At 42.0% G+C, this 13,599-nt stretch overlaps 1 long non-coding RNA gene across 1 annotated transcript; it reads right to left on the bottom strand.

Annotated features, from left to right (window-relative positions):
• Positions 1–40: 40 nt before the first annotated feature.
• LOC134737618 (uncharacterized) lies at positions 41–10,169 on the bottom strand. The gene is made up of 3 exons (XR_010122693.1): positions 7,654–10,169; positions 5,754–5,943; positions 41–243 (listed from the first exon to the last, which is right to left on the bottom strand). It is a non-coding gene; the product is annotated as an uncharacterized LOC134737618 (long non-coding RNA).
• Positions 10,170–13,599: the final 3,430 nt, after the last annotated feature.

Here is a 13,599-nt window from a genome sequence, read left to right as displayed (position 1 = left end):
ACATCCTAAAAAACTCTTTTCAGTAATTACTGGGATTTACCTTTTTGCTGCAATTATTTTCACACTGATGTTTTTGACATTCCTTCTTCCCACCAGTTGTATGATAATGGTTTTTCCTTATCCTGCTACTTCCAATTGCTCTTTTTCCACTTACACTGTCAGTTCTTTCTCTTTAAAGGTCCTTTAAATGTAGGGTGGTCAGAGAATTTCATCCTTGCTTTTCCATGATATGAGTTTCTTCATCTGTAAAAGGAAGACGATAATGTTGCTGGCAGAAATATGAAATGGTGCAGTCACTTTGGAAAACAGTGTGACCATTCCTAAAAAAGTTAAAACATAGAGTTACCATTTGACCCAGCATTTCTACTTCGAGGTATATACCCAAGATAATTTTTTAAAATACATGTTAACACAAAAACTTGTATACAGTTATTCATAGCAACATGATTTATAACAGCCAAAGAGTGGAAACAAATGTCCATCAACAGATGATGGATAAACAAAGTGTGATGTATACACACAATGGAATATTAGTCATACAAAGAAATGAAGTGCTGAAACATACTACAGCATGAATAAACCTTGAAAACATGCTACAGCACATGAATGAAGCCAGTCACAAAAGACTACATTCTGTATGATTCTGTTTATATGAAATGTCTAGAGTTGGAAAATGAATAGTGATAGAAAGTGGATTAATAGTAGTCTAGTGACAGGGGAAATGATGAGGGATTAGGGATAATAGCTCTCTTAGTCTAATTATGCTGCTATAACAAAATACCACAGGCGGGGTAATTTATAAAGAACAAAAATTTACTTCTTACAGTTCTGAAGCCACCAATTTTGGTGTCTGGCGAGGGCTGTTCTCTGCTTCCAAGATGGCACCTTGCTGCTGTGTCCTCATATAGCAGCAGGTGGAAGGCAAGAGGGGCAAACTCTCTCTGAAGCCTCTTTTATACAGGTAGTAATCCATTCATAAGGGTGGAGTCCTCATGACTTAATCACTCCCCAAAAGGCCGTCCTCTTATTACCATCTTAATGTGTATTAAGTTTCAACATACTCATAACATTTTGAGAGACACCACACTCAAAGCAAAGCAATAGCTAAAGGTTACAGAGGGGGTTTTTTTGCAGTGATTAAAAATATTCTAAAATAGTCTTGATAATTGCACAACTCTGTGAATGTGCAAAAAAACCACTGAATCGTACACTTTAAATGGATGAATTGTATGGTATGTAAATTATATCTCAATAAAGCTGTTACAAAACCAAACAAGCAAAAAATGTTAAGAAAACAAAAAACAAAGAGGAAGAGGATGATACAACTACCTCATCAAAGGTTTGGGGCAGATTGATAAAATGAGGCATGAGCATCCCGCAGCACAGTAACCAGCTCGTAAGGAGTGCTCAAAAACTGCTAGATATTGATATTGTTATTCCACTTTCTTTAGTTACATCTTATGTTCACAGCTCCTTTCATTGCAAGAAACAGAAAACTCCATAAACAGAGAGCAGAGTGTGATTCAAAGAACTCACAAAATTCAGGGGCTGGAAGCAAAGTTTCATGCATTCTTTTACATGTATCTAATGCTACTTCATAATAAAAATACTTTCAAAGAGTCATTAATGGGTCTAGTTGAGCTTGGTTCTTATTAAATATTTATAGAGCTGGCAACCAGCTTATCCATACGGGGAATTAGACAATAGAAGCCGCTCCTTTTGTATCTGGGTGTTTATGTTGTTTTGTTTGGCAGAGTACCAGGAAAGTTAGGTTTGAAATAGAATCTTTGGAGGAGAGGTGGTTAGGATTTCCAACTCTCCTTTTTGTCCCTTTTTTAGTAAGTTTTGAGTAACCTTCCTGTACTTGGTGCATACTGTCCCTAAGAGGATAGTGATGATATCTCATGATTTGAGTAGTAAACTTCCTTTAGGAATACTTAACTGAGGAGTCACTGGGATCATTGTTCCCTTAAATATGCATTTAAATACCAAATGCTAATCTTTTATTGAACTATAAAAATGTAAAAGTTTACATAGTGAAGGTGTAGGCCCTACACCTAAGGGATAAATTTTTCAAGTATAAAATTGCTATGATGTATCTCTTCCTTTTCATAACTTTTATCAGTTATTTATCACTGCTTTATTTGTCTATAGGACTTAGTTGTTTTGTAAAATGTGATGACATAAGCTTTGGGTAGAGATCATATTTGTCTTGTTCACTGTTTAATACCCAGCCAGAACTTAAATCATAGAAGGTACTTTTAAAATATTTGTGAATGAACAAGTGAATAATGTATATACATAAAATATATTAATAGTATGTATAAAATATATGATACTAGAGAGACCTACACACATGTTCATCCACTCATGTACATCTACAGTCTGGGGCTCAAGTTCAGCTTGGGTGAAATCTGTGATGGTGAATTTTATTTGTCAACTTAACTGAAACATGGGGTACCCAGATATTTGGCTAAATACTATTTCTGGGCATGTATGTGAGGGAGGAGATTAGCATTTGAATTGGTAAACTCTAAAGCAGATGGCCCTCCCCAAAGTGGCATCATCCAAGTCATGAGGGCCTGAATAGAACAAAAGGTGGGGAAGGGAGAATTGGTTCCTTTTTCCTGATTGACTGATCTGGGACATTGTTCTTTTCCTGCCTTTGGCCTGAGACATACACCACTGAGTCCCCTAATTTGTAGAGCTTTGGACTTGGACTTAACTATACCACCATCTTTTCTGGGTCTCCAGCTTACAGATGGCAAACTATGGGTCTTCTTCCTCCTCCATAATCATGTGAGCTAATTTCTCATACTAAACCTATCTGTCTATGTATCTATCTATCTATCCATCAGTATGTATATATTTACCAACATCTACCTATCTATCCATCATTATCTATATATTTACCAATATCTATCTATCTATCATCTATCTATCTATCTATCTATCTATCTATCTATATCTATCTATCTATCCATCCATCCATCCATCCACCCATCCTATTGGCTCTGTTTCTCTGGAGAACCTTGACTAGTATGAAATCCTTATAGCTGCTCCATGTAGTTGTGCCCAGACTTGGACTGTGATTCTTGAGCCTGCTCTTTCTATAATGTTCTTCTTTTTTTTTTTTCAAAATACCCGAATCCATGTTGAAATACCAGAAAATGAGGATGCCAATAAGGGAAATGGGACTATGGTCATGTAGGAACCACCACCTGAACAGCTCGACCCCCTGTCACTTTCTTTTCTCCTGTGAGAATTCACCCCCTTCACTAATTGGACCCATACCTCTCCCCAGCGATCATACAATGTGCTTGTAATCTCAATATAGAGATGCATTAACTAATAAAAGGCTTCCACCATAACATCTCCAATTTATAAATGAGTTTCAGATTTTTTTTGGCAATTGTAGTGATTCTTTTGTAAAGGAGGTTTCATTCTTTTCCATGGGCAGTGGCATTTTACCAATACAGTTAAACCTTTAACATGCCTTTAATATGGCTTTTAAGAGAGACATACAATGGTTTTAGCCAAGGATGATTTTGATGACTGTGAGCATCAAAGTTGTTGGTGGTCCTCAGCTGGATGCTCACCTGGGACTATCATCCAGGGGCTTTGGTTTTTCTTCACATGGCTTCTTGGACTTACACGGAGCATGGCATCTGGGTTCCAAGAAAGAGCACTCCAAGTGGATAAACCCAGTGTACAAGCACTGGTCAAGCGTCCACTATCTTCATCCTTGCCAATATTCCAGTGGCCAAAGCTAACATGGCCAAGACCAGAAGCAATGTTGGGAAGGCTGACACAAGAGTTGGAACGCTAGGAGTCATGGTTTATTGAGGACCACCAAAGTAACGGTCTTCATGATGAGAGAAACCATAAATATTGGGCAAGTTTTTAGAAGACCAATTTTTCCTCTTGTCAGTTAGTTTTTCTTTGGTAGCTCCTTTATAACACTTACAAGCCTTAGAAGGTAAATGTACTCACCAAACATCAGACTAAATGCCTAATCCTTTGCTAGGTGCTAGAAGTTTTTCATAGAGATAAAACTACATGTGGCTTCAAGGAGATTATGGTCATGTTAGGGAGATGGACACGTGAATATACAATTACAAAACAGTGTGATGATAAAACAAAAGTGTATGCCTTTCAAGGTAAAATGAGAGCCCAGGGGAAGGAGCACCTAAATCTGCTTGAGGGAGGAGAAGGAGGTATTTTCCAACTGAATAAGAGTAGGGAAAGAATAGTCTAGCAGGATGAAACAGCATATAACCTCTTTGCAGTCCTTGTATTGCTCTAGGGTATAAAGGATGTATGTGTGTGTGTGAGACTGAGAAGAGGTGCTTACAAGATACAGTTGGACAGATATGTATAGACTAGATCAGGAAGGATCTGGTATTCCATGCTAAAATGTTTCAGGCCCCCGCTCCCACCAGCAAGGATGGGAATCCATAGGAGACTTTGTCAGAGGAGCAGGGATTGGATGTGTGCATTACACAGATTGGTCAACTCTGTATCCTGTCTTGGTGTTGGTTTGCCTCACGCCATTCTTGTAGAGTGACATGGTGCTTCCACTCATTTCCCCAAAAGAACAATCCCCTCAACAAAACATTAGTGACAAATGAAGATTTTCTCTACATTTGTACAATGTAGAGATTTCTACATCACTACAGAAACTGGAAGTTTTATGTGTCAGACTGGGGAGGAAGTCAGATTTCAGGGTGTACAGAATGACACTCCTCAAATCCCCGTTCCTCATTCCCTCCTTTGGCTCCTAGCTGAGTCCCCATCTTTCTCTGGGTCCTCTCCCTTCCAAGCCTGTAATTTCCTCTGACTCTAGGTCTTTATTCAGGAATCATGCTTCCTGGCTCCCCATCCCTCTATCTCTTCCCCTTTCTCATGCAGAACAATTGAGCGCTATTCTAGCACTTCCATTCCCATCACTTTACTCAGCAAAGAAAGACTTGCCAAAGAAAGATCTTCCTACACTTTAAAAGGTATCAGGGTTTATTAATTATATAAATAAAATATTAGTATGTATTTCTGATGTATCTGTAAAATGTCACTTTTTATGCAAGATGAAGAATGCATTGGGTTGAGGACAGCAGTGAGGCTAACCACAGAGAAGACTAAGGAAAAGATTGCATTAGCATAGAAAAAAATCTGTGGAGAGCCTGAGATAGGAGCTAAGATGGCGATGGAAAGGGTAGATATGATAGTAATTAGGAGGCAGAATTAAGTGGACTTTGCCGTGAATCCAGGCCATAACGGTGATTAAGAAATACAAGTGTTGCTCCTTCAAGAAGAATAAAATTGGTTAAGAATTGGGACCATTTGTTGAGCCAGTCCTAGGAAGATAAATAACAGAATGATAGAGAATTAAGCAATATGTTGCTATGGTGCTTCTAGGATTCAACTCTCCCATCAACCATATTGGAAGCATCAGGTACATCAATAAATAATGAAACTGATTTTTTAAAACACCAGATCTCACACGTCCAAATAGGTGTTGGCCCCTAAGTCATCATGGCAACTGTCACTTATTCCAACAATGCTGCCTGTGTTGAAATCTTTCCTGAACTCTTTGGCATCTGCATTTGCAGCCAGGATATGAGACACCCAATAGTCTGGTCTCATTACTCGATGGTGACTTATGTTTCCACTGGATAGCTTTAGCCACCATGAACATCCAAATTGCTTTCCAGATACCAAGACCAAGCCTCCAACTTAGGAAAATAAATTGACACCTGAGGATGGAAGATTCTCAGCTGAAGCTCATGGTTGGAAAAATGGCCACAGCGGCGGGCAACAGGCTTGTGAGGAAGAGACGCTGGGCAGACGAAGTCATTCCACCCTGCTCTTCATTTCCAGCTTTCTGAGCCCCACACATCATCAGAATGCAATCTGGGCAACTTCACCAGCTATGACACTTCATTCCTAGGATAGGAGAGGCAAAAGTGGCTCAAAGAGAAGAGGAAAGGACACAGGAGCCTGGAAATAAGCTTTCCTCAAAAAGTGCTACTGTTGGATTACGACAGAATGAAGCTGAAAACATATTTTTCCCCTTGGTAGCCTCATGGTTCAGCTGCAGGAATTAGGGAATTAGGGAAGGATGGGCATTTTGGAGCAGTCCAGTTTCAGTGGGCAGTCCAGGGAGTTTCAGTATGGGCTGAATAGACATTCCTAGTTGTTAAAAAAGGAAAATAAATGAGAGAATCAGAAAATGGGAGCTTTGTGTGTATTTAACAAAATGCGTTAAATACATGCAAAGTGATTAGTACAATGTCAGACAAATAAAATTTTCTCTCTTGGTAGTAAATAAATCTTCAGGAAAAATTTAAGCTGGGTGTGGTAGTATATGCCTGTAGGCCCAGCTACGTGGGAGGCTGAGGTAAACGGAACACTTGAGCCTGGGAGTTGAGGCCAGCCTGGACAACATAGCAAGACTCAATTTCAAAACAAATATTAAAGGCCGGGTGCGGTGGCTCACGCCTGTAATCCCAGCACTTTGGGAGGCCAAGGTGGGCAGATCACAAGGTTAGGAGATTGAGACCACCTTAGCTAACACGGTGAAACCCTGTCTCTACTAAAAATACAAAAAAAAAAAATTAGCCGGGCGTGGTGGTGGCGGGCGCCTGTAATCCCAGCTGCTCAGGAGGCTGAGGCAGGAGAATGGCGTGAACCCGGGAGGCGGAGCTTGCAGTGAGCCGAGATCGTGCCACTGCACTCTAGCCTGGGTGATAGAGCGAGACTCTGTCTCAAAAACAAACAAACAAACAAATTAAAAAAAGAAAGTCATGGGGATTTGTCTGTGCTTTTTGTTTTTTTCTTAATGGAAATACAGATAGTACAATAACTACCATATTCTGGCCACAGACCCTACTGCTTCCACATAGACTGCTAATTTCAGATAATTACCTTTTGTTTATTCCACATTTTTATATATATATGTTATATTATATTATAGTACTTTCCACGTCCCAAAAGACTGTTGTAACCATCATACATTGTATCATTTAATCCTGATAATGGTCTTATGAGAGCTAGATACTCTTGTTATTATCACCATTTTACAGATGAGAAAACCGAGGCCTAGAGGGGTTAGATAACTTGCCTAAGGTCACTCAGCTAATCAATAGTAGAGACTGTGCTCTTAAGCATCACAATTTTCTGTCTTTTCAAAATCAATTTTGGCAGCCTTTTCATTCTTGTTCACATCCTGCTCACATCTTTTTGCTCACATCTTGCTCACATCCTTGCTCACATTTTTTTTCACCCAGGGTTTTCAATTTTTTTGTATTTATACAGTGGACCAAGGAATAAGTTGGGCCTCTGGGTTCCCTAGATGGAACAGTTAAAACAAAACCAAAAAAACCCTTAGTTTATTAGCGCTACAGACACCTTGGTGATGAATAGCCCAGGTGCTGCAAAACATTTTTTTCTTTGAAGAGATCTTATTTTTAGAACAGTTTTAGATTTACAGAAAAATTGTAAAGATAGTACAGAGAGTACCCATATACCCCACACCAATTCTCCCTATTTTTAACATCTTACATTATTGTGGTGCATTTGTTACAATTAATCAATCAGTGTTCATAAACTATTATTAACTAAAGTTCATGTTATTCAGATTGCCTTAGTTGTTACCTAATGTATTTTTTCTGTTCCAGGATTCCATCTAGGATGTCACATTAATTTAATAGTCACATCTCCTTCGGTTCCTCTTGATAGAGATTCTTAGACTTTTCTTGTTTTTGGTGACTTTGACAGTTTTGAAGAGTACTGGGCAGGTATTGTGGAAGATGTTCCTTAGTATGGTTATAGATGATGTTTTCCTCAAATTAGACTGGAGCGATCTGTTCTTGGGATGAAAACCACAGAGGTAAAGTATCATTTTCATCACATCATATCAAGGGTACCTACTATTGATATGGACAGGAAGCAGGGAAATACTGGATAGGAGAAGACGGTTCCTCAGCAAAGGCCCCACGCACGAGCCTCGGCCTGCCATCCTAAAGAGAACTTCACACCCATGTTTTCCTGCCCAAATGTTGCTTTTTCCAAAACCACCCTGGCCCACCACGCCCCCATCCTGTACCCATAAAAAAACCTAAACTCCACTGGCAGAGGAGCAGAGTGGCACAGTAGAAAAGGAGAGAAAATAAGTGCCTGAACATTGAAGAGACAGCTAAATGGTCAGAAAGGAGTTCAGCCAGGGATGGCCTAAATCCAGGGGAAGATTATCTTCCCACTCCATCCCTTTTCCAGTGCCCCGTTCAGCTGAGAGCCACCTCCATCACTCAAAAAAACCTCCACATTCACCATCCTTCAAGTCTTTGTGACCTGATTCTTCCTGGACACCAGACAAGGAACTGGTACCAAGAGGGCAGAGTGTAAAAGGCTGTCACCCCGACTCTCCACTGAGCTGGTTAATACTTAGCCATCTGTGGACAGCAACTGCTAAAAGAGCATTAATTGCAACACACCCCTAGGTGCTACCATGGGGCCAGAGGCCAAAAGTTACTTGCCCCGGCCCCGGCACCCACCACCTACTTGCTCCCGCTCCTGCAAGGAATTTGAGCACAGTGGCCGAGTAAGCAAGCCCCACCCCTGTCACAAGTCCCACGAAGGGGTCCAGGGAACTCTGTCTCAACATCAGTGTTGACGTTGGCCTTGATCATGTGGCTGATAATTCCAAAATCCATGTGGCTGAGTCTGGTTTTGATGCTCAGCTTGACTCTTCAGACTGTTTCCCCTTGACTTTTAGAATGCCTTGCAATTTTTTGTAGAAAGCTGAATATGTTGTATCAGGTAATAGGAACAAAGGTAAATAGGCCTCTAATGTGAGGATGTATGTTAACCTGGCTACATGTTGGACTGCGTTTAATGTTTGCTGTATCTGTGGGTGCCACAGGCTTCAAATTCGTCTCTCTTGTCCTTGTTTTGGGTTTTCTATTGTCTTTGGGCTTCCTAAGAACCCGCCAGATTTCAGGGTGGTGGTTTCCTCTGTAATCTCAGATCTCTGATGGGTCTAAGAAAAATGATTCCTTTTCAGTTTTTTCATCTTTTTTCTCATTGTGAGGATGGGAGTGACAACTTCTAAGCTCTTTACATGTTGAAGCTGAAACCAGAATCTTCCCAAACACTTTTAAGATCAAAAATATTTTCTCAAATAAAATCTCTTTATCTGAGGTGAGTCTCATCATTATCCAACTCAATCCAGGTGCTACTGCTGGAGAATTTCTCATCTATATCTCCTGGTGCCATTGGGTATCAAGAGCACCACCTTCTCACCCATGCTGTTTCAGGGGATTTACAAGTGTCCTGAGTCATTAAAAAGCAGTGTGTCCAATTGGGTAGTGAGGATCAGAGCTGCAAAATTTTAAGAGCATGAGCAGGAATCTTTTCAGCTGGAAAATCCAACAAAAATGGTAAGATAGGTGGTGGCAAAAGCTCATCAGATAGCAATGGGAAGAGCAGCTATGTGGTTCCTCCCAGGTGATGGTGTTATGTGTTGCTAATGCAATTGAAACAGATGAGTTGCAGGCTATAGCTTGGCTCCCACAAAGCTCCCTGGTGCCTGCCAGCCTCTGGATTCTGAGCTCCGGTTCCCTCCGTGTGCTTTTCTGTGTACCCTATCTTATCAGCAAGGTTTGGTCCTCTTATTTAACACCCCAAAGGCATCAGACATGGTTTGGCTATGTCCCCCCACAAATCTCATCTTGATTGTAGCTCCTATAATCCCCACGTGTCATGGGAGGGACCTAGTTGGAGGTCATTGAATCATGGGGGCGGCTTTTTCCCATGCTGTTCTCGTGATAGCGAATAAGTCTCACGAGATCTGATGGTTTTATAAAGGGCAGTTCCCCTACACAAGCTCTCTTGCCTGCCACTACGTAAGATGTGTCTTTGCTCCTCCTTTGCCTTCTGCCATGATTGTGAGGCCTTCTTAGCCATGCAGAATTGTAAGTCCATAAAACCTTTTTCTTTATAAATTACCCAGTCTCATGTATGTCTTTATTAGCAGTGTGAGAGCAGACTAATACAGCACCCTTCAAGATCCCACCCTGACCTCTGCCTTCAGCCTACCCTAGCCCAGGTGTCTCTCATCTAGTCTCCTAAGGATGGTGGACCAGGTGGTCTGAAGGTCTGGAGGACTGAAACTTCCTCTCTCCTCTACAACTCACATTGAGGTAGAAAGTCTCCATTCTTCTCTTGGTGTCCAGATTATTGAGGATTTATTTTCTTTTGATAAAACTTGGCCAGGCGTGGTGTCTCACACCTGTAATCCTAGCACTTTGGGAGGCTGAGGCGGGCAGATTGCCTGAGCTCAGGAGTTCGAGACCAGCCTGGGCAACATGGTGAAACCCCATCTCTACTAAAATACACACACACACACACACGCACACACACACACACACACACACACACAAATAGCCAGGTGTGGTGCCGTGCACCTGTAGTCCCAGCTACTCAGGAGGCTGAGGCAGGAGAATCGCTCTAACCCAGGAAGCGGAGGTTGCAGTGAGCCAAGATTTCGCCACTGGCTGAAGGGGACCAAGGAAGGGGTCAGAGCCCTGCACACTTAGCCTTCTTCACAACTTTCCAGTTCACTGAAATCACACGTAAAAGGCAATCAGTGGCCCTCATGATACCAAATTCAGTGGTCACTTCTCAGTCCTCCTCCATCTTGCCCTGTTAGCAGCATTGGCTATGGCTCATCACATCCTCTTCTTTGAAGACTTGTCCTCTTAGTTTAGGATGCCCCTTTCTCAGTCCTCTTTCTATCTTGCAGGTTGTTCCTTCTCAGCCTCTTTTACTGGGTTCTCCCTTCTTCCCTGTCATTAAATGCTGTTGTGCTCCATAGCCCAGTCTGCTATGCATACTCATGCCCTACTTAAGCTCAGTCAGTGTCACCACTTAAACACCATCCCTAATGCTGATGAGCCGCTAATTTCTTTCTCCAGTTCAGACAGCTTCTCAGCATGCTAGACTCATAAAGCAAATGCCTTACATCACATGTCTACTAGCTACACGTCTACTATTACATCACATGTCTACTAGCTATTGAACTTAAAGTGTTCAAAACCAAACTCCTTACCGCCCCCCAAACCTGCTCCTCCTCCCAGAATTTCACATCTCTGTAAATGGCAATTAATTTTTCTAGCTTCGCAGGCCATAAGCCTTGCCTCCCTTTTCTCTCACCCCACATTCCATCTATCAGCAAATCCTGCCAGTGTGACTCCACATTTGAGCATTTATCTTCCACAGTTCTTATGCTGGTCAGGTCACCACCAGCTCTGATCTGGATTTTGCAAAAGTTTTCTAACTGATCTCCCTAATTCTTTCTTGATAATCTACATTCTATTGCTACATTTTTAAATGTTAAGTTGGGTCTTGTCATTCTTTCCTTCAAACCCTCTGGTGAGTTCCAACAGTCCTACAGGGTTTCCAAGCTCTCTATGATCATGTGCCTCATCAAGTCTCTAACAGTATTTCCTGCCATGCTGTAAGTGACTCCACTTCCCTCACTGGTCCCTTTCTTGTTGCTTTGTTTTTTTTTTTTTTGAGACAGAGTTTTGCTCTTGTTGCCCAGGCTGGAGTGCAATGGCATGATCTTGGCTCACCGCAACCTCTGCCTCCTGCGTTGAAGCAATTCTTCTGCCTCAGCCTTCATGAGTAGCTGGGATTACATGCACCACCATGCCCGGCTAATTTTGTATCTTTAGGAGAGACAGGGTTTCTCCATGTTGGTCAGGCTGGTCTTGAACTCCTGACTTCAGGTGATCCACCTGCCTTGGCCTCCCAAAGTGCTGGGATTACAGGCGTGAGCCACCATGCCTGGCCCCTTGCTTGTTACTTACGTATGCCATGCTCACACCCACGATGGCCTTTGCATAGGCTGTTCCTTCTACCTGGAGAACTCTACCCTACCCATCTGCATGACTCTGCCCCTCACCGCCTTCAGGACCCGCTTTGTCAAGCCACCATAAGTCCTTCCCTGGCCAGCTATTTAGCATAGCACCCTGTCTCCCTGTGTCCTTATCCAGTTTATTATTCTTCTCAGCACTGACAATTACCTGAAATAGATTATGTGTTACTGTTGGTCTCCTTTATCTATCTATCTATCTATCTATCTATCTATCTATCTATCTATCTATCATTCTGTCTATCTATTTTTGAGACAGAATCTTACTATGTTGCCCAGGCTGGAGGGCAGTGGCATGATCACGACTCACTGCAGCCTTGACCTCCTGGACTCAGGTGATCCTTCCATCTGAGCCTCCCAAGTAGCTGGGACCATGGGCATGCACCACTACACCTGGCTAATTTTTCTATTTTTGTACCGGCCAGACCAGGCTGGTCTCAGATTCCTGGCCTTAAGCGATCCACCCACTTCAGCCTCCCAAAGTGCTGGGATTCCAGGTGTGAGCCACACGCCTGGCTGGTCTCCCTGATTAGAAAGTAAGTAAGCTGAGCAAGAGCAGGTGCTTTTTCTGTTTTTATTCACTGCTCAATCCCTGTTGCTAAGAACAATCCTTGGCACATATTGGGGGCTTAATGAATAATGAATCAATAAACCCTCTAAAGAGGCCCATAAAACACTCCCAGGAAATTCCAAACCCCTAAATCCCATTCTTCCATTTTACAGATGAAAACCTGAGGCCCCAAAAGAGAAGTGACTTGGTCAAGGTCACCCAGCAGTTAATGGCAGAGCAAGGCCAGATTCCGAGCCACTCATTTCCCAATCCTGTCCTCTTTCCCTATGTGTCCCAATGATAGCAGAGGGAATAGATGTCAGCTTCTGCCTATCAGGTGACATTGCAGAGGTTATGGTTCAAAAGGTTATCCCAATAAACTGAAGGCAGAAAGGCCACCAGGTGGCTGAGGCCGTGACACTCCCAGAGGAGATGTGATGAGGACCCATCACCTGGTGACTCGGGAAGTCAAAAGGAAGGTCAAAGTCTGGATGACTTTGTGAAAGAAGCTTGTTGGATAATTGAATGTGGTGATAAAAGGCACAGAAAGAAAAAAAAATCAAAGTGATAATAAGGAAAGAGGGCCCATTTTTATTTATCTTTGTATCTTCCATGCTAGTACTTAACAGAGGGTACATTTACCCCCAAATATCTATTGCCAGACCTGGTAATGAGGAGGACCAGAAGGGTCACAATTCACGGTTTTCTAATGAGTCAGGCTTTCTAAGTGCCATGGATAAGAACACAAACTTAGGGTAAGTTACACCTAGGTCAAGCCTCATTTCTCTTTTTTACCCTCTTTTTGTGCAAGTGATCTTGGGCAAAAAAATTATTCTCTCTAAATCTCAATTTTCCCATCTCTAAACTTGGATAATATATGCAAAAGAGAAAGACAGAAGGAGAGAGAGAAAAAGAGAGAGAGCGAGTCAGAGAGAGAAAGGGAGAAAGGGAGAGAGACTAACTACAATCATGTATATGATGTGCTTACTTAGCGCAAGGCTCAGCACATGTGAGGCCCTCAATAAATGCTCACTTTTCTTTACTACCTCAGTGGCTTCTGTCTTCTCTTGAAATCCATGCCCTCTCATTTCTAATTCTGCAATGTTGAGATCCT

The sequence above is a fragment of the Pongo pygmaeus genome, chromosome 10 (genome assembly GCF_028885625.2).
Source record: "Pongo pygmaeus isolate AG05252 chromosome 10, NHGRI_mPonPyg2-v2.0_pri, whole genome shotgun sequence".
In the NCBI taxonomy this organism is placed as follows: domain Eukaryota; kingdom Metazoa; phylum Chordata; class Mammalia; order Primates; family Hominidae; genus Pongo; species Pongo pygmaeus.
The sequence above is the reverse complement of the archived record's forward strand: the minus strand, read 5'-3'. Positions and strand labels throughout refer to the sequence as shown.